The sequence below is a fragment of the Aotus nancymaae genome, unplaced genomic scaffold, assembly GCF_030222135.1.
Source record: "Aotus nancymaae isolate 86718 unplaced genomic scaffold, 86718_ANA_hifiasm-v0.15.2.pri h1tg000043l, whole genome shotgun sequence".
NCBI lineage: Eukaryota > Metazoa > Chordata > Mammalia > Primates > Aotidae > Aotus > Aotus nancymaae.
In genome coordinates, this window is record NW_026988457.1 from 12,167,859 (window position 1) to 12,195,286 (window position 27,428).

At 39.1% G+C, this 27,428-nt stretch overlaps 1 long non-coding RNA gene across 1 annotated transcript in view; it reads left to right on the forward strand.

Annotated features, from left to right (window-relative positions):
* LOC135268787 (uncharacterized) overlaps positions 1-11,828 on the forward strand; it is a 46,567-nt gene extending 34,739 nt beyond the window's left edge. The window contains exon 3 of the long non-coding RNA XR_010337139.1: positions 11,712-11,828. This is a non-coding gene — a long non-coding RNA (uncharacterized LOC135268787). The remainder of the gene's footprint in view (positions 1-11,711) is intronic.
* Positions 11,829-27,428: the final 15,600 nt, after the last annotated feature.

A 27,428-nucleotide genomic window follows, 5' to 3' on the forward strand; every position in this document is an offset into this window, starting at 1 on the left:
ATTCAGAGACATTAAACTGTGAAAAATGTTGAAGATCTTAGAATTGACGTTGTTGTGGATTTCAATCAAGAGTCTTACACTACTGTGAGCTAGCTAATGTGATCTCCTTCCCACACGATTTTATAGGGGCTCTTTTGTTACAGAAATGAGGCAGAGAGGGTTAAAGAAACGAGCTAAGATCTCATGTCCTGTTAGAGATAGAGTGTGGGATTCGAACCCAGGACCCCTGGCGCTGAGCCTGGTGCTTTTCCCTTATAAAGCAGCTTGTCTCTTTAGCCGAGTCTTTCGCTGGGAAAGAGAAGATCCATTGTAAAGAAAGGAGAAAATGAAATCTCAATGAGAAAAAGAAAAATGTGCACACAAATGTTAATGTTTTCTTTGCTGTTTCATTCAATGTATATGTATGTATACGCACAGATATAATGTGTGTGTATATCTAAGTATATGTACACTGAGAGTGTGTGTATGTATTTTAAATGAAACGGGAAGCAATTATCTTTCATGTGAAATTTAATCAATGTATACCTCATTTTTAATTAGTGTCAAGCTGTTGATAATGCGTATATCTCATGTATATTTAGATTTGTGTGTGCATATATACATGCACTTTATATTTCAGAGGGGAATGATATAGTTATTTCTGTGCAATAAACACCATAAAAGTTTAACATAGACCTATACACAAAATTGTCTATGCAGATGAAAGGCAAGTCAGTAAATAAGCCAGAGGGTCAGTTAAGAGTAGGTAAGTGTTGGTAACTGTTAGAGTAGGTAAGTTTGCAATCTGGAATTGCAAAAGAACTTTTTTGGATATATAGCAGAAATTATTTCATCTGCCTCACCAACACACACACACTGTGTACACACACCGCTTTCCGAAGCCTCCTTTTCAATCTTATAATCTCATAATTGAAGTTCATTGAGTGACTGGAAACATGAAAAGATTAAGATTTGCACGTGTGTTGCTCTCCCTAATAGGCTCTTACTTCAGAGAATGAAACCTCCAGGGCAGTCTGTCTCTCCATCCCAACTCCATCCTGCTCTGGGTGGAGGAGGGGAGGGGCCGGGCTGGGATGAGAGCTGTAAGAGTTTGCTTTCGTCCACTGGGTGCCCTGCATGGAGAGAGGGGCTGCCCTGCATGGAGAGAGGGGCTGCCCCTGATGAGGGCAGCAGAGCCAAGTGGCCTAGATGCCTCTGGAATTCCAGGAGGAACAACGGCAAAGGCACACTGGTTTGCGTCTACCTGCCAACGACTAAAACTCAAAACACCCAGAACAAGGCACTGGTGCTAAACAAAAGTCAATATTAAAATCCATCCTTTGGAAGAGGAGGGGTAAAAGGAAAAGGGATTCAGAGAAAAGCTCTCGGCACCGTGGCTTTTAAGACTCAACCAACCAAGGACAAATTCAAGTTACATTCTTGCAGAGACATTCTTCAGCCCGAAAGCCACAACGGGTGGAAATCTACAAAAGCCTTGGAAAGTGGTAGACTTAATCAGATTTAGATGGGAAAAATTAAGTAAGGAATGTGTTAGAAAATAAACTTCAGCTCTTAGCTTCCTCTCCCCTTTTTTTTCTTTTGCTTTTCTTCCTTTTCTTAGTGAGAGGAAAAGAAAAAAGATATTCATTCTCTTATTCCTTAATTTTCATCTTGCCGCTCATTATCTCAATCAGCACATCACAGCTGAGAGCGTTGATTTCTGAGAGAAAATTTCAGCAGGTTCTTATGCTGTTTGTTGATGAGCTGTGGCTAATCGCTACAGTTAAAATTCTCTGTCATTACCTGAAATGGATTCTATGTGTTTGATTGGCAGGAAGGTTAAATAAAGAAATATACAGAACTGATCATGATCTATTTTGACTGTTGGGGATCGGGGATGGAAAGAAGGAGGCCAGGGATTGTGGAACAGTAACCACCTAAAACCAATTAAACAACAGGTTTATCTCAGCCAAATGGGGTCCCAGAATAACAGTGTGCATTGAAGGAGAGGCTGTGGGTGCCCAGGGCTTTGGAATACGGCAATAGGAAATGATAAGAATCTGGTCTACCAAGAGAAGGTTCCCTTCAGGAATACAAGTCAGACCTCATTAGCAGCATTATTCAATTGTTATTCCTGGAGGCTGAAGGGAGATCTTGGAACAGCTGAACGGTGGACTGCCTGTGCTGGGATACAGCTAGAAGTGAGGATGGGATCTTGAATCACAGCTCACCTCTAGCTTGGTGCTCTCCAGTCCCTTTTTGTTTCACGTTTCCCATCTGTGAAATGAAAGAGGTAGAAACTGATTTATCTCCTAGGATGTTTTCAGAGCATAATGTGTAACAGCGGGCTTGGAAGGAGCAAATGGAGCAGCAACTTGAGGAGGTTCTGGGCCAGAGTTAACGCCAGTTCAGTGGAGAATGAAGGTACATGAGGCTTGAAATGAAAGAATGCAAAATCCCAAACCTATATACCCCACCCCAAAAGAAGAGAAGAAAATATACGAAAGAAAGAAAACTGGAGACTGAAAGAAGAGTCCAAGGGGCGTGATATGCCTCGGAGGTGTGGTGTGGTCAAGGAAGGGCATCTGAAAATGTCTCTGTAGGTCAGTGTCAGACTCTGATACCTTAGGGGGTGGCAGTAGGTTTATAACAGAAGGCGACACTAACAGAAAAGGAAAGGGGAAGCAAACAAGGAATAAAGGACGTGGAATTTATGGAATGTATGCAAATGCATTAAAAAAACCCTCCCAGTTAGAGTAAGAAAATGAAAGTTAACCTAAAACAAACAAAAAGAACTCTCCCCTTCCCTCCCCAAGCAAATAGCTTGAATCACACAGACGGTTATCTGATTGCTTCTTGCACACACAATTTTAATTAGCTGTTCTAACTTGATCTTCAAATACATAGGATGAGATTCTGGGGAGGACCAAGTAAAATAAAATGAGTCATAGATCAGAACCATGCAACTTGTCTGCAATGGAAAGCAGGATAAAGCAGATCTTTTCTCACGGCTGCTTGAAACCACTGGCATAAAGGCACGATGATTGTATTTGGGAAAGTAAGCAGAGTGGGTGGGCGACAGATGCCTCCCTTGTTCTTGCCTCTCTGTGGTAGAGTTGGCAGTGTTCTTTGTATTCTAAACAAAGCAAAGCGACCAGTACTGCTTCCTCTGCCTGTGATAGTACCTTAATTCCTCAATGCCAAGAGATGGCACGGGGGAGCAAAATATAATAAATTCCTCATTTGGAACCCAACCAAGATCAAACCTTATTTTCAAGGCAATACGAATGAAAAATAAGCTTTCAGAATTGAGGCTGATGATTGATGCTTTAGTTCTTTTCATTATAGCAAATGATTAGGTAGTCAAGGCAAAAGCAAATGATACCCAAGTCACCAGCATCCAGGTAATATACGAGAAAATGCCTTTCCCGCCACAATCATTGTCCATGGGATTTCAAAACTGTGGCACTTCTTGGTCACATCTGAATAATGTACGGCCTCCAGGAAAGCATCAGGTGTGTTTAAACTACACATGCATTGGTTATTGAATATTTGCACTTGAAACTCCAGAGGAAAGACACAGCAGAGAGTCAAATAGGTTTACCCCCGCTTCCTGCCACTTTGCCATGTCTCTGCTGATAATTCTGCATTCCTGTGTGAGCACAGCAGGTGGGCACATCCTGTGCAGATGGGCAAATACGCCCACATCTTTGTGTTCTCAACACATTTTTTTTCTTTGAGCCCTTTACCAGAAAGAAGAAAACTTTCCTAGCAATAAGGCCTTGGATTAGAAGGATTAGAAATGGAAAAATATTCTGGCTTGATTGCAGTATGATCGCAGTTGAAACTGAAAGGAAATGGAGGAAGCTGGGTGGGTGGAGGAGCAAGGAGCCCCGTCTAAACTAGCAGTGTTCACTGCTTAATTCTCCTTGCGGATGCACACTCTTAAATAAAGAACTCAGGCACTGGGCCCTGGAAAAGTGGTTTTTGGACACATCTTCGTACCTGTCACCAAAGCCTCATATCTTCCGTGACATATGGACACATTTTAAGATCTGCAAATAAATATGCTGGGCAATAAAAAGACTGTCTGTAAGCTCAGAGTGGCAAATGGAAAACCCTGGGGGATTTTAAAAATCCTCATATTAAAGGAGACAGGGCCACACAATCATTCTTTTTTAGTTTGAGAAAGAACCAGTACCATTTCCTAGGGAACTGGCACTAACCTTCCAATTGGTTACACCCTTTATCCCCTAGATGTCCCCTACCTGCCCTACTCTTTTTCTCTGAAATATAAGTGAATACGGTTTTCCCTGGAAGTGAATCCTAAGACTAAATTTTATGTCGTTTATTTTAAATGATTTCAAAAAATGTTTTTGTGAGCCTTCAATCTTTGAATTAGGAAAAAACTGTTTATAAACAGATATGGACACAGTTGATGACATTCTTGGCTCAAAAAACAAGCCCTCTTTCAATCTAGCCCCCTGAAATAGTATTTGTAAATGATGAATTTGTGGGTAAAGGTACAATTTCCTGTAAATCAATGTACCTTACTTTAGATTTCAATTTAACACACAAAAAACCCTGCCCTTGGAAAACAAATGGCATACAAATTGCTTATGATCTTCATAGGAAAAGGCCGTATGTTATTTGGGTAATTTATCTAGACTTTTATTCCTTTCTCATTGGAAACTTGTATTTCTCAATAATGTTCCAATTAAACTAATACAGCAGAATAAATCTGGGATACCTGCGTTGATAATAAATGGACAGAGGCTGATTCTTTGGGCATTTTCATTGTAGAATGTGACCTAAGAAACAAATAACAGATGCTTTTAATGATGACATTGCCATGACATGGCTTGGTTTTTCCAGTTTCAGACCTTCTCAGAGCTATTTCACTTATTAAGGAGAAGAAAAAACAAGGGCTGGTCACTATGATTGAGGACAAACATGAAGGAACCAACCTTCAGAAAATCTGTCTTCAGTTTCGGCTATGCTTCCAGAGCATGGAGTTGAAGCTGCTTTCACTTTTTCAGTGTGTTAGAACAGCAGAATTCTGGTTCCCCTTGAGAGTATTTGTAAAATTGTGGTATGATTTGGCTCATCTTTTTAAAGCAAATAACGGCAAAAACATGTTCTTACTTAATGGCTTCTTGTCCTCTCAGAAATCAAATTCCTCACTCGATAACATTAAGGCATTGTTGTTTTCTGTCTCTCAGGAATATCCAAGCCAATTGGGAGGAACACAGAATGCACCGAAGAGAATCTGTTGATTTAGGAGTAGTCGCTTACATCCCAGGAGCTGCAGAATCTTTTGCATGTTCCCAGGGGGCTAGAGGGCAGTAGGCGTCTTGGAATCCGTAAACGGAGGGCTCGAATTTTTAGGTATAGTGGTGCTTTCCATTTATGAGGAAGGAGAAAGCAGGACGTGGTCATCAGTGAAACTGAGGGAACCAGTCTTAAACTCCACGTTTCCATCTTCCAGAAGTGCTGGCTTGGCGGTCATTTCCCGGGAATTTTATATACTAAGAAACACCTTCCTTCTTCTGTGTAAATAGGATGACGACCCGGGCTCAGGTTTTGAAACTTGTTTCTTTAATATCACATCGTAGCCAAAAGATCTTATTCCATGACTGTTTATGTGACATTTGGTAAGTTATTTTATTTGGTCCTTATTTTTGCCTCCAACAAAATGATGACAATATTTTTTGGCTTAAATAACCTCAAAAGAGTCTTATAAAAATATGGCCATTTACATAAATGATTTTTTCTTCTTGTGTGAAAATATATACAAGGTACTGTGTAGGATTATTTACATCTCCAATAACAAATCCCAAGACAAGCATGGGTGTAGTATCTTCTATTTCTGTAGTGTCCTAGGGTTTATATAGCATTTTTTGCATACGTTAACGCACTTAATATTTACAAAAATTCTAGAAAATAAACCAGGTAGATGTTATTTTTCCATTTCATAAATAATAAAGGACCAAAATGGTTACATGATTTATATTACGTCGTGTAATCCTGAAAGGGGGGCTTAAAATCTGTGGTTTATGATAATTGTCAATAGTCTTTCACTTCTCTTAAGTGCTAGCTTTATCAGACCACACAATTTTATCAGATCACGTAAGGCAAGTCAGTAAAAAAATCTTAATTGTCTGATTTTCAAGTACGAAAACTCTAGAAATAAGACTGAGACCAGAGAGAAAGAAAGAAAGAGACTGATGTTCTGAAGTAGACCTTTGGGAGAAGAACCAGCAGCAGCGCTAACAGGTTTCCAAATCCTAGCTCCAGTACCCTCCTGAGGACTTGGGGTACCCTTGCCCTTGGGTTCCAGGACACAGCCTGAAGTCACTGATTAATGTAGGCCCTAGATTCAACGTGCTTCCAGTTACCTTTCGATCTAACTGAAACAATTGTTCAAAGTAACTGCCTTCTCAGGCAGAGCATTTTACATTCTGCTCCTTAATCCATGCCGTGTGTCATAAACACAGTGGAGCATTGATGTAATTATGTGGAGGGCAGAGTGGAAAGTAAAAGGAGGAAATGCGGTCCGGTGGTTAGATTGGCCGACTCGATGTCAGGACTTCTGTTTCTGTTTTTGACGTGGCCGCTGACTCTGGGGACTCACTTGGTCCTTGGCTCTCTGCGGCCATCCCTAGAACTCAAGAGACTAGATCTGTCTCCTACTCAAAGGAGAAGTACTTTTGATACCCTGAGAACCCTCTGATGGTACTGGATGTCCTTAAAACGGAAAAGTCATAATCCCGTGCAGAGCCAAAGCAAATTTCACAATTGGCCCGTACTTCCTTGTCTACAAAACAGAGGACATTTCGTAGACGTCATGCTTTTCGGGGACCAATTTCAATTATGAAAATAAAATCTACTTTTTATTTTGTGACGCAGTTACCAGCTCAACACAGAGAAAAGTACCGGAAAACCCAACATAGAGGAAAACAACGCAAAGGAAAAATATTGCTGGAGTGACAGTTTTTTTCTGTGTATTTGAATAGAGATAAGCACTCCTTTTGAATTCTTTCCTTCTGTTTTTATAGAACAATCACTCATCTTCTGCACTATGATGTGGCAGTGCTCTGTAGTCCAGACTCCTCTATGTTTCCCTTTAGGATTTTCTTTTTGGTTAAAAAAAAAAAAATCAGGGAAGTTCCTATTTACAGATGACATGACCATGTAGAAAATCTCCCCAGAGATGAAATGTTCAGATAAAAATTAACAAAATATGTAGAGGATCTGTTTAATGAACGTTATAAAATGCTGATAAATGAAATCAAAGAATGTCTAAATAAGTGGAGAGATATATTCTTTGTATATTGGAAATTTAGTATAGTAAAGATATTTATTCTCCCTAAATTGATAATTAGGTTTAATGCAATTTCTTTTTTCTTTTTTTTTTTTTTGAGACAGAGTTTCACTGTGTCATCCAGGCTGGAGTGTAGTGGCACAATCTTGGCTAACTGCAACCTCTGCCTCCTGGATTTAGGTGATTCTTCTGCCTCAGCCTCTCAAGTACCTAGGACTATAGGCTCGTGCCACCATGCCCAGCTAATTTTTTTGTTTTTGTTTTTCAGTAGAGATAAGGTTTCACCATCTTGGCCAGGCTGGTCTCGAGCTCCTGACCTCGTGATCCACCTGCCTCAGCCTCCCAAAGTGCTAGGATTACAGGTGTGAGCCACCACGCCCTTCTGGTTTAATGCAATTTCTTTCAAAATTCTAGCAAAGTGTTTTCGTAGGCATAGACAACCTTATTCTAAAAGTTGTAGTTAAAGATGCAAACCCTGAAATAGCTAAATTAATCCTGACAAAGAAGGATATAGAGGGAGAACCACTCTACTCAATATTAAGGCTAAATATGGAGCTTAGTAATTAAAACAGTGTGATATTGGCATAGGGATGGACATATACATCAGTGACACAGATAGAGAACCCAGAAATATATCCACACAAATATATGCTCCTCTGATTATTGAGAAAAGTGTAAAAGCAATTTTGTTTGTTTTTTCCTTTTGAGATGGAGTCTCACTCTGTCACCCAGGTTGGAGTGCAGTGGCCTGATCTTGGCTCACTGCAACCTCCACCTCCCAGGTTCAAGCGATTCTCCTACCTCAGCCTCTAAGTAGCTGGAACTACAGGCACCTGCCATCACGCCCAGCTAATTTTTGTATTTTTGGTGGGGGCAGGGTTCTGCCATGTTGGCCAGGCTGGTCTCGAACTCCTGACTTCAAGTGATCTGCCCACCTTGGACACTCCCAAAGTGCTAGGATTACAGGCGTAAGCCACTGCGCCCAGCCTGCAAAGGCAATTTGATGAAGAATAGCTTTTCAACAAATGATGCTGGAGCAACTGAAGAGCTGTAGTTATGAAAGTGGGCCTCAACTAAACCTAACACCTTATACAAACATTAACTCAAATGAAACACTGACCTAGAAATAGAATGTAAAATTACAAAACTTCCAGAAGAAAACTTAGGAGAAATCTTATGAATCTAAAATTAGGCGAAGAGTTCTTAGACTTGACGCCAAAAGTATGATCCATAAAAAGAAAATTGATAAATCAGACTTCACTAAAATAAAATTTAAAAAAAACCTTTTGCTCTTCAAAATACCTTACTAATAGGATAAAAAGACAAGCTACAGACTAGGAAAAAGATATTTGGCAAATGACTTGTATCTAGACTAGATAGAATACTCTCAAAACTCTAAGGTGAATAAAACATGGCTGGGCACGGGGGCTCACACCTGTAATCCTAGCACTTTTGGAGGCTGAGGCAGGCAGATTGCTTGAGCCCAGGAGTTCCAGTCAAGGCTGGGCAACATAGCAAAACTTCGTCTCTACAAAAAGTAAAAAAATTAGCTGGGTGTGCTGGTGCATGCCTGTCTTCCCTGCCACTTGGGAGTCTGAGGTGGGAAGATTGCTTGAGCCCAGGATGTGGAGGCTGCAGTGAGCTATAATCATGCCACTGCATTCTAGCCTGGGTGACAGAGGGAGACACCCAGAGTGTCATTGTTGTTGTTGTCACCCAGGGTACATGGGATCTCTTTGTATTATTTCTCAAAACTGCAAATTAATCTACAGTTATCTCAAAACAGAACATTTTAAAAGCAAACAAAATAGCTATAGTTATTCTTAGAGAAATGTCATAACACCTTGCACTGTTGGAGCCCAACTCTAGCTGGTGGTCAGAATTATCTGGGGGAATGATTCAAAGAATACAGACTCTTTGACTCCATCTTAGACCTACTTGATTAAAATTGTATGAGATAGAGATCAAGGATCTCCATCTTTGAAAACTTCCCAAGTTATTTATTATCAGTTAGGTTTGGAAACCATGATAGTCTATTATGCACCTTTTTTTCTGCAGTTTTGCACTTAGTATTTTCTGTTTACATAAAATGTCAAGAAGCACAGGGATCCATCTTACCAAGCTGATCATTAAAAAATTGATAATTCCTCCAAGTGTACTCTTCAGGTGGAATTCTGATTAAGAAAACTTGAGTAATTGTAGGAGAAACTTGGGACACTGAGTTAAGACAATACATTGGGATGACAATTCGTGTCTGAATTAACCTGCGGGGAAGATTGCTGTTTTGAGGTTCCCTCTAATAGGAGAGGAGGCTGTTGTTTGGAGGAGATCCTAGCAGGGAAGGCTGACAGGTTTGGACATGAAGAGGGGGTGCATGGATTGGAGATACGTGATGTGCTGCTTTGGACATGAAAGTTACTTTAAACATTGATAACCCTTCTGCCATGGTACATGATGGTTTGAAGGCTTTGATTACAGCTTTGAGAGTTGGTATGATAAGAGCTTTCATTTTAAGTTGTCAAATAGGTGAGAAAACCGAAATGTCCAGACACGGAAACTGGAGAATAGATTAAATGGTGATGCAAAGGATGAAGGTAACTTAAAAACTGTCAGGAGTAGAGTTCTATATGAAGACACTTGGGTGGGAGGCAGTGGAAACATATGTCTCTTAAAAGATAACATATATCTATTATGCATCTCTGATGTAAATAGGGGTTGGATGAATAAGGTAAGAAACTTAAAATCTATGGGCTGACATTAGCTTGATTTAATTAATTGGGCAATTTTAATTTGGAAGCTGTTCCCAAAAAGAAGATTCTATGTCCCAACCGACAAAGTTAATTAAAAAAAAAACTGACTGGGATAACTTAAGGTATACAGGCAATTAAAATTATAGGTCATGGAAAGAAACAGTGCAACAGGTTCCTATGCAAAAAACCTGGTGTATTAACTAAGAGTCAGCCCATACACCAATCGCTGCTTTCCTGGCTGCTGCTTGTTTCCCCATTCCTCTTAGCAACAGAAGGGTTTAACGTCCAAGGTATGACAGCCAATATTTGAAACTTCATCAGAAAAATCTATGGGGTGAGGCTATAATCCTGTTACTCACTTTGGGTAGCATTTGCTAATGTTTTCCAGGGTGAAAGCAGCAAGTCTTGCTACAGAAACCTATCCCTGCCCAAATCCTCCATGAGCAGAGAAAAGATGCTCTCCTCTGCCTGTCCAATGCTCATTATCTAGCAAAGGCACCCCCAGGGCTGGACCATTTTCTTAGAGCTGCGGCCTCTGCAATAGAGGTGCAATCACTGATCATATAGAGAGAGGAATGAGAAGTTTTCCCAGGCAATTAAGTGATATTAGGTAATACTCACTGTGGGGATTAATAGGTCCTTTTATTTACCATAATATGCCACTCTCAGGGTATCTAATACTTATTAATGTTCTTTATATTAATAAAATTTGCTTTAAAATGTTGTAGCTACAGTTCTTGAGAATGGAGCTGTTCCTAGTTTATTGGGCTATCAGGGAGAAAAATTATGAAGATGTCTGGGGGAGCCAGGAGAAGTGCATGCTCTGGAAAGATAACCTAAGCCAGCTGTGCATATCTAAGGGAATAGGAATTTTGTAGTTGGAGGTGAGCAACCACGAGCCTGTGAGCAGATCCTGTTTCAGTTAATGTCATGCATGACTGACAGGTGTCTAAGTTCTGTTTCCTGGCTCTCAGAGGTCAGGGAGGAGTTACTCTTTCCCCAGAGGAAAATGGGCTTCTCCTAGTGGATACTGGGCTTGGAAACTGGACATAGTAGAGAACAATAGTCTGGAGCATAGTACAATAGCTCCTGGTTCTAGTTCCCACTAGTGAATCCAAACTGCAGGAACAGAGACGTAACTGATTCAACCCAGGAACATCTCATTCTCTGCCCTTGTGCTATTCCAAGCTCTTTCCTTAACAACCTCATTTAAACCAAATCACTACTCTGGCCCTAAAAGACTACAAGCACTCAGCTTCTCAAACTCTGAAGTCCAATCCTTAATGGATGGCAGCTTTTTAGTGTCTCTTTACATAACTCTCTGACCAGATCCTCCAGCTCTTGGGGGCGTAAACCTTATTGTACACGGCACCTTGGCACACCCATGTTAGGACATACTAGAGCGGAATGGTGAACCATTAATCAGCTAGCTGAAAAAGGTAAAGAATTTAGATATTGCTGGATATGCCTACAGTTTCCTGCAGGTGAGCAATTCATACAATACTGTACTTAAAATTCTAATACCATTCTTCTCAGGAGCTTATGAAACAATTTAGGAACGAAGCCAATATTATTCTCCCATGCCTGCCCTTTCACATCAAAGGAATAGAGGCCAAGATTGCTCCTTCCCAGTTTATTGTTACCTTTTCTTTTCCTAGGTCAAGAGCTTTCCTTTGGCATAAGAAGCTCAACCCAATACCATCATCCCAGTCTCACTTTCCTGACCAACATCTGCACTATGTGTCCTTTGAGTATGAGGTAAGGTTTAATCAAATCAGTAGAAACTTGGCTGTGACCTGAAACACTAGTCAGTCAAGGATCATGCCCCATCCACCTGGCCTTTTTACTATAGGATTAATGTTGAAATACTGAAGACCCTGTGACAAAGATCAGATTTACTATAAACACTATAATTTATTATGGAAAATTTTAATAAACTGGGTATTCTGTTGCTCTGGTGTTTTAATTCCATGTCAGTAATGGAGGTAGGGAATTAAATGGCTTCTCAGTGACACCTCAAGTCCCTAGCTAGTTCTCATCTCCAATGTCATACTTGTAGTAAATGGCTGGGTTATGTATCACCACCATTGCCAGGAACGACTCTTTTTGTGTTATTTCCCGACCGTAGGCACGCTTACGTTCTGAATCACTTTCCCAGTGTTTCTGCTTTTCTTTGTAAGTGCCTTATTTGATATGGAACAGCCCTATGAGGGATATAAGGAACACTCTCTTTGAATGTATACAATATATTCCTATGGTGGCAAAATGTCTCAAAATGTGTAATATTGTGCGACTGGGGACCCATGCTGTTGAAAACTGATTATGGCATTTTCTCTGGGACTTTTCACTCTAGTTTGCATGCTGAGGTCTAAGTTTATGTCAGCTGTGTAAGACACGCAGTATCAGATGGGAGGGTGGGCACCTGAGTGACATGAGGTCCCACCAAACCAGGCCCACTTTTCCCAGACCACCTCACACTGCTCTTTGCCCACATTTCTGTACGTCCACACAGATTCATCTGCTCCCAACACCCTCATACACCCAGCTCTTTCCCACTTCCCTCTTTCTCTTATATTATTTCATCTTTACCTTTGCCCATGTAGCAACGTGAATTACCATGCTTTAGCCTCTGAATGTCAGCTTCTTCCAATATTAACACCAGAGTCAAGTTGTTCTTCCTCATTCATCCAACAAACGCTTACTGAGTACCTAGCAATTGATGTGCTAGGTTTAAGGTGTCCACGGGTGAGTAAGCAATGCTCTCTGCCTTGTGGAGCTTTCCAGTCTATTGAGGGAAGCAGACAATAAGCTGGGAGCAAACACGTAAGTAGAAGGAACAGGCAACAAGAGAACAACCAGAAGAATGTACTTAGAGAATGTACATTTAAGCTACGTCCTGAAAAATAAGAAGTCAGGTGTTCTCTGCAAGTGAGAGTAGACACAGGGCACCTGGCAGAAGGGACGGCATGTCACGTGATTTGAAGGAAGCTTTAAAAGCTTGGTCTGGCTGCATGTGGTGACTGCATATGGGAGGAGGACGGGAATTGAAGTGTGGACACCACCAAGGGGCTGTGGAAGTAGTCCAGAGGGAATTGATGGATGAGAATGGTGGCAGTGAAAATCAAGGGAAGTGATGATGTTGGATTGGACATAAAGGGTGAGGGTCAGGGAGGGGCCGAGGATGAAACTTTCCCAACCAATTGAAGCCTCTAGTTAGCTCTTACAAAATGCCTCATGCAAGGCACCCAATAAGTGATCAAAACATGTCTGTTCCTTTTCTGTTTTCTTTGAAGACTTAGCAGTGCTTTCCATATAACGCCTGTTTGGCAGTAACTCACGTACCATCCTGTGACATATCTTCCACTGTTTTTTAAATCAAAGGTACTGGAATATATCAACAGACAAACACTGAAAGTATACAATTTGCCATTCTAGGAAACAGCACACATAGCTTTTTGAGAACAATGGTTTCTTTCTGTGATAGTTAGATCATAATGGCACAAAGAAAGCACCAATTAGGATTCCTCTTTATGATTTTAATTTCATCAAATATTCTATTTCTGATTAGTTATGTGCTCATAGTCTAGGGTAATGTCAGTGTTGGGTGCGTTTCCAAAGGTTCAAGGCACGCATCCGGCATGACCCTCACTCGTGGTTGTAGATGTGAGGGTAAATCACAGATTTGCATTGGTGGGAAATGCTGAAGCTAAGCTGGGGCTGGGTGTCTAGCATGAATGGCCAAATTGGCAGGGGGATCCTGAGCAGATCAGATGTTTTCAGTTAGGATGGTTTGTATAGAAAGTGAGAGAAACGAAAGAATCTGAGTTTGTTTATTGGATGTTGAGGAGCAAGGAAGGGATCGGTAAATTGCTAAAGGAGGAAGATGAGTGAAGCTTGTTCTCTAAAAATCTGTGGTTTAGATTACTTACCTGAAGATCTCAGGTCAGACTGTACACTTGTGGGCTCTTGAACCAATAATGGAGGTCTGAGAGCCCAACGATGATAGGTAAACTTGTAAATGGCTCAGCTAGAGAGTGTTCTGAGTTAGGTACCTCAGAGATGGAGTCCTGGTTCTGGAGATATTTGAGCAGAAAGGTTCAGAAGAACCACATCTAATATGGTGATGGGGATGAGATGAAACATTTAGCCAGAGAAATGTAAGAAAGCCCCAGTGATTAATTGTCAATATTCAGAGGGAAAAATCTTTTATTAGGAAAAAGGCAGTCTTTATGTAAATGCTTCTATTATACAATTATCCAAAAAGTTGTGAAATTAACTTAGCAGTTAAACATTCTGCTACCTAAAATAGCAAAACAGCAAACATAGGTTGTTCAGTTTTTCCACTTTGGAAAAAAAGAAACACTGCATCAGTTCAACCCTTAATTTCAGCCTGTGCTCACAGGTTGTGTCTGTCCCAAAGGAGCGATCTGAATGATAGGCTTTGCTGCTGGTCATTTCAGCCATTTAGAAAGTGCTCCAGCCTGACCCCTGCTGTGAGGAAAGACCATGTCTAAACCTCTGCAGCTTAATCAACGGACTAAAACATTTTGTGAACCCAATTAGCTGTGGCATGGCTCTTTGAGTAAGTCACACATTTGGGACATAATGTCGGCTCTGCCACTCGTCCAGCAATGGCAAATGCTTAACTTAACCAAGACCACACTGTGCTGCCCTTGTTCAGGTTGCCCGCAGGACAGGCATACACTCCTTCATTTTTCAAATACAAAAGTGAAAAGAAACGTTGCCAGACAAAAGGCATCCATTGAGAATGTGGAATGGGGAGTGAACAAGGAATTATTTTGCTTAGTGATGACAGCCTGGAAAAACAAAATTTTGGATCTAGGTGCTTTCATTTTTCAATGCTACAGGTTAATCATGCTCCCCTTTGCCCAGAAATACATTACTTTATTCAGTTCTGCGCTCAGCATACATACAGGTCCAACCTTGTTTCTAGTGACATGCACACTGGCTGTTTCCCTTCCCATTTTGGACAGAAAACAAAGTGTTCAGGAAGACCCTTCTGAGTTAGCAGTTTTATAGAAATAACACTCAATTATAATAGCAAAAAAAATTTTTTTTGAGACAGAGTTTTGCTTTTGTTGCCCATGCTTGAGTGCAATGGTGCAATCCCGGCTCACTGCAACCTCTGCCTCCTGGGTTTAAGTGATTCTCCTGCCTCAGCCTCCCCAGTAGCTGAGATTACAGGCATGCGCCACTATGTCCGACTAATTTTGTATTTTTAGTAGAGATGGGGTTTCTCCATGTTGGTCAGGCTGATCTCGAACTCCCAACCTCAGGTGATCCGCCCACCTCGGCCTCCCAAAATGCTGGGATTACAGGCATGAGCTACCGCGCCTAGCCGTAAAATTATTTTTTTAACCAATTTATCTGTGCAGTTCCTTTCCTTACTGTGTTGATGCAATTTTTTTAAAGTCAACACTACCAAGAAAATGTATCACTATAATTGAGTCTTGTATTCAATTTAAAGGCTTTCAAAAATTATGTTTGTCTTGACAAAATTAACAAAATGTTGATCACCTATATAGTTTAAGTTTCAAAATGAAATGTGTTTGCCCTCCCCCAGGGCCTCTGCATAAAATGAGAGTGTGATGGCGACTCAAGACGGGGCTTCTGGTTGAGGAACTGTTACTCCCCTGCCCAGGTGAGGGTCCCAAATTGACGTCCCTTTCATGTTTCTCACAAAAGTCATGGAATCAAGGTGATATTTGGTCAGAAGTTGTGCAAGACTGAAAACGTATAGCCTGGGCAGGTATGACTGCTTTGGAAATTGTGTGCCTTTAAAGCAATGCTTCTTTTTAATAGCCTAAAGAAGCTATGCCATGATATTAGAGTATTTGATGTGGAGGTGGAAGTTGAGCCGATGTGATGTTTTTTCTTTAGATATATTGGATTTCATCTGTCTAGATTACTCCCAGTTGTTTTTTTGAACTGTAATTTTGATAACGTCACAAGGGCAAGTTATATTAGTTATTTATGATATCTGCCACATAGCGAAGACTTTTAGCTACATGCATACATTCCTTACAGGTCAGGAATAGATTATGAAGCAACATCTATGCTTTTTTTTATTTTTGAGACAGAGTTTCACTCTGTTGCCGAGGCTGGAGTGTAGTGACATGGTCTTGGCTCACTGCAACCTCCGCCTCCCAGGTTCAAGCAATTCTCCTGCCTCAGCATCCCGAGTAGCTGGGACTACAGATGTGTGCCACCACACTTGGCTAATTTTTTGTGTTTTTAGTAAAGACGGGGTTCAAACTCCTGCTTCATGATCTGCACCTCAGCCTCCCAAAGTGCTGGAATTACAGACGTGAGCCACCGTGCCGGACCCATCTATACGTTTTTTAAGGAACATTTTTGTCCAGAATAATCTGTAGCCTCCTAAATTGTGGTTTCATATTCGATAACAAAAGAGAATCTGCAGTGTTCGCTATAACAATTGTATTAATTTGCTTCTTTTCTTCCTAAATCAGATGTTTCAGTTAACTTGTATTAGAAACAAAAGACATTTTATATATGTAAGGACTTACAAACTATGCCACACATGCATTTCTCCTAAAAATATATTTATTAAATTGATAAAAAGTTTAAAATGAATCAAAGTAATGCTTGCGCTCCCTCTTCCCATGTTGGGGTCTCCCACATGTTAGTCTTCGTAACGGTGAGGGTTGGAAGTCCCTGAAAAGAATGTTGCGCTCCACCACCTGCTTCTGAAGCATCATGGACACATCTGCACAAGAGCACTAAGCCCTTTGAAGGGAAATGCATTCTCCAAAAACAAGATTTTAGTGAGGTAAAATATACATAAAGTTTACTCTTTATCATTTTTAACTGTACAGTTCAACAGCAATAAACACATTTATATTCTTTTCCCCCGACTTTCCTTCTCCCCTCCCCTCTCCCTTCCTGGCCTCTGGTAGCCACCATTCTCCTCTATGCCTTCATGAGATCCACTTTTTGTAGCGCTCACATGAGGGAGAATGTGTGATATTTGTCTTTTTGTGCCTGGTTTATTTCACTTAACATAATGGCCTCCAGTTTCATCCCTGTTGCTGCAAATAACAGGATTTCATTCATTTTTATGGCTGAATTATACTCCATCGTATATATGTCCCCAGTTTCTTAATCCATTATTCTGTTAATGGGCATTTAGGTTGATTCCATATCTTGGCTATTTGTGAATGGTGCTGTAATAAACATGAGCGTGTAGATACCTCTTTGATATATTGATTTCCTTTCTTTCGGATATATGCCCAGTAGTGGGATTGCTGGATCATATAGTAGTTCTATTTTCAGTTTTCTGAGGAACCTCCAAACTGTTCTCCATAGTGGTTGTATAAATTTACATTCCCATCAATAGTGTATGAGGGTTCTCTTTCTCCATCTCCTTGTCAGCGTCTGTAATTGCCTGTCCTTTTGATATAAGCCATTTTAACAAGGTGAGATGATATCTCATAGTGGTTTTGGTTTGCATTTCTCTGATGATTAGTAATGTTGAGCATATTTTCATATACCTGTTGGCCATTTGTATGTATTCTTTTGAGAAATGTCTGTCCAAATCTTTTGTCCATTTTTAAATCAGATTATTTGATTTTTTGCTTTTGAGTTGTTTGAGCTCCTTATACATTCTCATTATTAATCCCTTGTCAAATGGATGGTTTGTAAATATTTTCTCCCATTCTGTAGGTTGTCTCTTCACTTTGTTGTTTCCTTTGTTGTGCAGAATTCTTTTGTCTTCATGTAATCTCAGTTGTCTATTTTTGCTTTGGTTGCCTGGAATTTATACCAACAGCAAACAATCTGAAAAAGAAATCAAGAAACCAATTTCATTTATTATAGCCACAAAAATATAAAATGCTTAGGAAACAATCTAATCAAAGAAGTGAAAGATCTAGACAAGAAAAACTATAAAACAATCCTTCCAAGAAGGATATTGAAGAGAACACAGTAAGTGAAAAGAAAGTCCATGCCCATGGACTAGAAAAATTAATATTGTAAAGACAATACTATCCAAAGCAATTCACAGATTCAACGCAATCCTTATCAAAATACCAATGATATTCTTCACAGAAATAGAAAAATATCCAAAAATGTATATGGATTTGCTTAAATAGCCAAAGTTCAAAATTCATTTCAAAGCCATAGTAACCTAAACATCATGGTACTGGCCTAAAAACAGGAATCAGACCAATGGAACAGAATAGAGAACTCAGATATGAAAACAGATATTTACAACCAACTCATCTTCGACAAAGTTGCCAAGAACATACAACGGTGAAAAGATAGTCTTCAATAAATGGTGCTGGGAAAACTGGATATCCATAAGCAGAAGAATGAAACTATCTCTCACCATACTCAAAAGTCAACTCAAAGTAGATTAAAGACTTAAATCTAAGACCTAAAACTATGAAATTATAAGAACAAAACAGTGGGGAAACACTCCAGGACTTTGGTCTGGGAAGTGCATTCTTATAAGTTTCTTTCACTTAATTGTGAGGGTTGGGGGCAATATGGTAGAATGTTAGGGTTAGGTTTAAATCCAGTCTAGGCCACAGTTTAGTTTTGAGATTGAAATTAAGCTACATCACCTCCCCAAATCTACATTTTATCACTTGCTTAGGAAAGGATAGATTAATAATACCTCCCTACATCACAGGATTGAATATGGAATGAATGTGAACTTACATGCTATATGGTTAGGTGCTCTGGAAATGAGAATGTTTACGCCTAATTTTTAGAGTTATTTATCTTTTAGTAATCAATGCTTAAGTCTCTATCTGCCCTAAGTAAGGAGTGCAATAAATGTGTGTTGAATGAATAAACTGATGAATAGAGGGAGAAGAAGGGGTCATCAAAGTTTTGCTTTAAAGGAGTTTGCCTTCTTTTCCCCCAGCCAGCATTCCTCACCCAAATTCCTAACACTTTCCAGTGCTTATATAGTGTTAGCATGTGGGCAGGTGGAACGGAATGAAATGGCAGTGGCTTTCCATTCAGTGCCTACTTTTGAGTTGGTTAATTAGCCAACTCAGTTACTTAGAAACCAGTGTTCTGCATGTTAAGCCTAAATCCACTAAAATGGGGGAAAATGTATTTCTCAAAATTATTTTTGACGAGTATAAAGAAAAGCTCACAGCATTCCAGAAAGTGTCCCCAGCTAGTCCACTGTTGGTGAACTCTCAGCTCTGTGCTGTAGAAACCTTCAAGGATGCTGGAGAAAGATAAATCTCCACTCCCCATCCACCGTGTCGCAATACCAAGTGCTTTCCATAAGCATTTTTTAAGCTAAAAGACAAACTTATACATCCATCGCTATTATTTCATTAGTTCTCCCCTTCAAAATAACCTATTTCTCCCTGTGTCTTTTTTGCCTGTTGCTCTGAGACCAGATGATGAAAGCGAAGCCTCCCCAAAGAAGATTAAAACACTGTTTTTTATGAAACGTCTACTTTTCTGTGGTTAAATGCTATTCAGAATACAGGTAAAGCCACGAGGAGTTTCCCTGGTGTTTGCCAAGCCCAAAGCCGCAGACAGATGAGAGGGGCAGAACATGAGCAATGAGGGAATGTGGGCTGAGGGATTCCATGTTTAGACAGATGGCTTTAGGCAGTGGGGCTAGCCAGAGAAAGCAAGAGCCTGCCTGGAGCATCAGGCCCCGGGAGAGCAAGCAGAGACGTTTGCATCAACCATGTGAGGTCATGGGGAGAACCAAGTATGAAGACAGGATTCTCAGTCATCATCAACCGCAAAGTGTCGCTGGGAAAGGAGAGTGGCTTTAGTCATCGACTGGATAAATGGCTTATTTTTCCTGAAGAAGAACATTTATGCGAATGAAGTCATGTGGAAAATGGTGTCAAAATACAAGCAGTAGTGATAGACCTGGCTGGGTGCCAGTGGTGACGGGGTGGTAATCTGGCCTCCTTGTTATCTCCTGACCATTATGTATTATTCTTGGTCTAGGCCTGGTGTACTAACTAGGTTTATTTATTTATTTTTAAATTTAAATTTAAATTAAATTAAATTAATTTTTTTTTCGAGACGGAGTCTCCCTCTGTCACCAAGTCTAGAGTGCAGTGGCGCGATCTTGATTCACTGCACCCTCTACCTCCTGGGTTCAAGTGATTCTCCTGCCTCAGCCTCCTGAGTAGCTGAGATTACAGGCACCCACCACCACATCCAGCTAGTTTTTGTATTTTTAGTAGAGACAGGGTTTTACCACGTTGGCCAGGCTAGTCTCAAACTCCCAAGTGATCTGCTCCCTGGGCCTCCCAAAGTGCTGGGATTATAGGCGTGAGCCACTGCACCCGGCCACTAACTAGGTTTATATCGTATGTCAAAGAATCTGATGATTGATTACTGATGTCTGCCCCAGGATCAGAAAGACAAATAGTAGTATTCATGCCATTTCCTGGCCTCCCAGGTATAGAACTTAACCTCCTTAGGCTTTATTTTCCTCATCTTGAAAACAATGCCAATCACAGTTATGCAAATTATTCTAAACCTAAGGTCTAACCAGGGAGAGTATTGTTTGAGGATCATTGTGAGTACATTAAGTTCACTTGTTTATAAAACCATTTCCACCATTCAAATAAATGAAAGTATTCAACCTTCAACATAATTCACGATAACTCACTCACTGTGCATAGGTATCTGGGATTAGAATAGTTCTGGTATAATGTTACCATTTACATAATGCACCTGATACAGCCTTATGGATTAGAGACGTTCATTGGCTGGGGTTACATAGTGCAGTGTTAAAGACTGAAACATGGCACAATTTATTGTAGAAAAGAATAAGACATTTGAGACTGTCTTAGAGACCTGTATCTATGTCTATCTATCCATCCATAGCTATCTGCCTATTATGTTTAAAATGTGTGAGATAAAGTCTGAGAGTCAAGTAGTGTAAATCTGTATTTTAAATAAGTGCTTCATAGCAAATGGATTTTTGATGGTCAGAACTTAACAAAATAGTCCTAGTATCAAAGGGCTAGAAAAATCCTTGAGAATTCAACAATTTTTTTTTTTTTTAAGAGACCAGGTTTCACTCTGTCACCTAGGCTGGAATGCAGTGGTGTGATTATAGCTCACAACAGCCTTGAACTCCTGGGCTCAAGGGATCCTCTCATCTCAGCCTCCTGAGTGGTTAGGACTACAGGCAAGTGCCAGCACTCTCGGTTCATTTTTGTTGTTGTTTATTGTAGAGATGGGGTCTCACTATGTTGCCCAGGCTCGTCTCAAACTTCGGGGCTCAGGAGGTCTTCCTGCCTCAGCCTCCCAAAGTGCTGGGATTATGAGCATGAGCCACCACACCCAGGTATTCATCTAACTTTCTAACTACTCCTTTTATTCAGGCAGGACATCATATGAAGAACTTCAAAATCATTTTGCACAATTTCCTTTCTTAAAGATTCAAATGCAGGTTTGACAGTCTCCTCTGAACAGAGAGCTCCAAGTTTTGTGCAGCCTGGAGTTTATACAAATTCGAGGGTCCCTTTTAAAGAAAATATATATTTTTAAGAAAACTGCTTAGTTTTACAAATTTTACATAAGCATAGATACATAAACACATCACCAAAACCCTCTGCCGGGGTTTTGGGAGGGACTTGTACAAGTGAGGAACTCTGAAACATCTACTTTGTCAGCTTTATATTCTTAGTGGTCATGAATTTAGGCTAATTTCTTAATCCTTCAGGAATTAAGAAAATAGCTATAAATAGTTGCACACTTATCTAAGGTAAGAAAGAATGTAATACAATTTTGATTTCATCGATGATCATGTTCTTCTAGGAATAAGAGTCCAAGTACTAACAACATATGAGTGGGTAGATTTTAAAAATAGATTTTCAAGATATATACAAATATTTACAGATTTTATTCACTTGCAAGTTTACTAAAAAACAGTAGAAATTTTTTTCCCTTCTTTTCTAGATAAAAATATGGCCTCTGAAAAATACATTACAATTTTTCCTGCTTTTCCTATGTTCCTCTTTTCTTTTCCTTGTTCCTTTCTCCTCTCTTCTTCACTGTCATCTTTTCTCTCTCTAATTTTTTTCATTCCTTTCATTTTCCTCCCCCTCTACCTCCCAGTGCTGTTGTTCCTCCTGTTTTCCTTTTTTGTATGTTTTTCTCTTTCTTTTCCTTTTGGCTGTATATTAAAAGTCCCCAAATACCGCAACTAAAATATTAAAAACACAATAACGCCTCAGGCTCATTGTTCGAGCATGTCCTATTCTTGTTTATACTTATAATTTTTAAGGGACATTGAACAAATTCAGATTAGCAATGAGCCCACAAAGGGACTAGAGGACCTGAAAACTACTCAAGAACAGAGTAAGTGAAAATAAGGCAGTAGCCAAGCCCTCGAAGTACATATGTGCAATGGAGACGTACCTTCTGTTATCCTGAACTCCAAGCACGTGGCAAAGTTAGCAAAATATAGAGAAGAAAAAATCCTAGTTTTAATTTTCTTCCTCTAGTAAGCACTTTATTTCAGTTTTTCTCAAATTGGGTCTGCAGATATATTTTGAAGCTTTGTGATTTTTATTTTTTCCTTTAAAAGTTGTCCTCCCACGGAGGTTGTGGTGAGTCAAGATCGCGCCATTGTGCTCCAGCCTGGGCAACAAGAGCAAAACTCCATCTCCAAAATAGAAAAAAAAAAATTGTCCTCTCATTACTCAAATTTAGAAACATTGCTTTACTAAAATTTTAAAATATGAGATATTTCAAACCTCAGAAAATAATGCAACAGATACCAAGAGAGCCCATCAATCAAACTGGGAGGATTTGCTGTATTGTTTCTGATTTCCAATTTTTTAATGAAATTTAAAAACTAACATATGTAATTAAAGCCATCTGCAGGCTTCCTTTCTCTTCTTCCCACTTTAGAGGTAGCTGCTAACTTGTTGAATTTGTGGCTTCATAGATATTTTCCTGTGGTGGATTTCATTAAGTTTTATCAAGCATTCATTTTTTTCACTGTGAAAATGGATTAAACGCCTACTGTTCATCCATTATTTTGGATACAAATGTGAAAGACATTTAAAGAACAGAACAAAAGCACAGAAATGAGATTAGTGACTAACAGATTAATTAATTGTACATTCAACAGATTTACCAAATACCCATAAAGTGCTAGTTCACAGTTTTTCAATAATGAGTGGTAAAGAACAGGTGATGAATTGAGCAACTCTGATTCATCTAATACTAACACAGTTTTGATATTATTATCCAAATCATAGATTAACTGAGAACTGAGACTGAGAGTTCTGGCTCCCTAGATTTGGCTGATGATCCTTGGCATGACCTTGAAGAAGTCAGCAGCCCTGGCTCTAGCGCTATCATTGGTGAAATATGGATGCAATAAAATATTTTCTTCACACAGAGGCATATTAGTATAAATAAGTTCATGTCCTTGAAACCTCTGAATAAAAGCTCATTATATTCCATGCTAAAGATGGAATAGAGACTAATGTTGTTAAATAAAGGTGAACAAAGAACATATTATTAATTGGAGAACTTGCTTGTTGAAAATTGGGAAGGATAATCATTCATTAGTTTAAATGAGGCTTTATATCTTAATTGTAACCAATATGTATTAGGTAAAATATTGAGAGAGATTGAAAAGGCCACGTATACATGCTAATGTAGGTCTGGGTTTTTAATCACTGCGGTTTTAATATCTTAGTTCAGTGAAATGCCCTAAAGACCAGAAGATTTTGAAAGCTGAATGAAAACAAGAAGTGATTGTAGTTATCAATATGAGAAACAGCATCACTCCATTATGAATGTTCAAATTGTTTCATCTTTCCTGACCTCACCTTCTAAAGTAGATAATCCTTAAGATCCTCTCCAGTACTCTAGCTTTCTTCTTTCTGAGCACGTTATTCCTTTGCATCTATAGTCATGATAAATGAATCTGTACAAAACAGTGTCTTGAGATTTACACTGTGACCAAAATATTTGATTGAAAACAAAACTCGTTGCCTTTATTTAATATTTTGATGACATAGCAGACATTTAAAAACTATTATTTATACTATTTGAAACTTAATTGTAACTCAAAATATAGAGTTAATACTTTTTAAATTTTCTTTTAGTAGCAAGAACTTTTTGGCAGAAAGATTTTGTTTCAGTGACAGCCATGACGTAGAAACATAAAATACGATTGTATGCTTTTAATCTCATCACCAGGCAGCCGAGCTATTGGTCATGATCTGGCTTCCAAGTTGCAGTCTGTGGCTCACAGCTTGCCTGAAATGGGCCAAGAAAGCGGTTTATTGTGTTTCTACAGTTACATAGAAGTAGAAGTGCTCCTTGGACCTCTGACTGCAATATGACAGACTAGATTAAAATACAGAACTGTATTAAAGAGACAAATATTCACAGTTCTGCACTTTAAAGATTCATACCCTCAATATATTCCTTTTTGGTACTCCTGTAACATATTGGATGATGAAAAGGTTTACAAGATGCCACTGTCAAGCCTTTTTGTACCTTGGTTACCCGAATTAGTTTTAAGCAAGATGATTTTTTACATCAATTAAGATAATAAGATAATACTAGGCCGGGCATGGTGGCTCACAACTGTAATCCAAGCACTTTGGAGGCCAAGGTGGGCGGATCACCTGAGGTCGGGAATTCAAGATCAGCTTGACCAACATGGTGAAACCCTGTCTTTTATTTTAAAAGAAAAATTAAAAAAAAAAAGATAATATTAATCTTTTCATTAGTTTAACTTTGAAATGATGTTTAAGAACATGATAATTAAACACAACAATTTTCCTATTTTGCCAGCAACAGCTCCAACATACAAATACATGTAGACATTTCTCGAAAGAAATGTTCAGGATTGTAAACATCTTTGCCGAAGTTCTCAGAATTACAAATTTATGATTCATAACAAACTTTCAAGTTGAAAAAATAGAAAACCCAATGATGATCTCATCTATGGACACTTGAAAGTCTGTTAGCAATGTGGAAGTGGTAATAAAAGTGGCTTTTAATTAAAGATAAGTATTTGTGGATGTGATTTTTCTGGACAGAAATAACTGTTTACTATATTCTGAAACTCATGAAGGCAGCAGCATAAAGAGGACTACTTTGGGCAAGTTATTTAATCTTTCATACTTTATTTCTTCATTTGTAAAACAAGGATGATACCAATCCTCATATCATAGATTTATTGGGGGTATTGAATGGCATAATATGCAAAAAGCACCTGATACAGTCCTCACATATACTAAGCATTCAATAATTGTTACCTGTTATTATTTTTAATATTATTATTGGGAGTGACAATGTAAAACATTGAGAAGAGAAAGGCAATTCAGGGTCTTCTTGTCTATTTTAAAGACTTCATGTCTTAATTTAGAAACTTTTTTACTTCTAGTTAGGATATTAGGTCTAAAACACTTAATCTGACTTTTCTGTTGGAAAGGTATGATTATATATGTCAAAGAGGAGAATTATTTCAAAGTTTAATTACAGTTTGGATGAAGAAGTTGAGTGATTATCTTTTGGCAATTGGAATTTCTTTCTAAATTCCTACACTTTAAAAACTGAAGTGTTAACCTTCACTATTGTAGCACACACAGGTACAGTAGAGTCTCATAATGGAATCCTCGTTTCATTGTTTTGAAAGGGGTCTGATGAAGATAGCTTGTCTGATGATGAAGATAATCTTTGTGGCTGGGTCCCAGGAAAAAAATGGATGGGGCACTCCTATTGGGTAATTTGAGTAGAGATATTGGGACCACAGTACAGATGAAGGTGTCAGGAAATAGTCTGCCAATGGTACCCCAGAGCCAGCACCATCCTGAGCTTTTACCACACATACCTGAAGGGGGCAAGTGGTTATGATCATGGAGACAGACAGGGTCTGCAGAGAGCGCTGCCCCACACGACTGGAGGACATCTGCCTGTGGTGACCCTGTGGGGAGGGAGCTGAGGGAATAACCACCAGGACCTTACTATCCCTGGCCAAACCCAACCAGAAGCCAGGGGACACGGGGGCCTGTCGGTGTCTTTCACTTCCTGTCCAACTTTCCGGGGCTGATTGCACACAAAAAAGGGAGGAGTGCGGATCTGCAGAGAGCTTGGTGGGGCGCGGGGCGGGGGTGAGACAAAGCAAACACAAACACGCATGTGGCTGATGATAAAGCTGTTCTCTTCCTACCCATAACACTGCCATAGAGAAGTGTGCTTGCTCTTCAAACCTTCAGATTATATAAGCAGGAATCCCATTTAACGTGCTACGTTTCAGAGACAGATGCCTGTCACGTGAAAGTTACTCTGAAGGTAGCATTATTTAAGATATTCATAAACCCAAACCGTGAGTGTGTGGATCAGAAAGAAGCTGTTGAAACTACTACATTCTAATTAAATTGATGCTTTTCTTTCCAAATTCCCTTTGAATCTCCATTCTTACTTAGCTTTGAATCACAACAAATATCAAACGACCCATTCCAAATACCAGCATTGGTGGATTAGAGTATACTTACTTTCACTTAAGAACTATGGGATTTTTAGTCCTTTTCTGATAATATTTTTATAGTCACATATCGTTTAAAAAATATAGTTTATTCAAGAATATAAACAATGTAATGGATATTTGGTTACTTAATAACAGTCATTTTAAGTATATCATACAAATGAATATTGTCGATATTTAATGTTTTTCAGAGGGGATGATAAAGATCCTGCCTTCATTTTGCCTCTATAGTAAAATTATTGATAAAGTGAATGAAGATAATATTGTTCTACAGTTGTATGCCCTTGGACATACAACTGTAATTACCAGTAATTATAATTACTGACGGTCAGCCAGTAAGTCTCAACTTCTTTTATCTTATGTTTCACTAGTAATAGTATCCCATGTAGTAATTATTACTATATAACAATTATGTAGTAATTAAAACCTAATTTTAACAAATAAATGTAAAACCCTATACTTTCAGGAAAGGTCATATTTCATAAATATTCTGTTATTATGTTTATCATTTACTTTAAGTATTAAGCCCGTGAGACATTGTAGTAGAAATTGCTAAGGTTTTAAAACAAGCCAAAACTATTCTTTTAGTAATTTAATTAAAAATTTCATTATATGGCCAACTATAAATTTTACTACTTTAGTAACAGTATAACATAAAGATGCTCCACAAAAATATGGCCATCATTAGGTTTATGTAAAATTCTACAACATCAGATGGACAAAGCAGAAAAAAAGGTGTTGGGATCCAGAGGGCAGGTAATATGAAGATGAAGCCTGAATGTAAAAGATAGATCAAGGACATGGTTAGTCAAATGAATGGAGAAGGGACAGAAATCAAATGAATATTCACAGTAAGCAGGGCCATTGG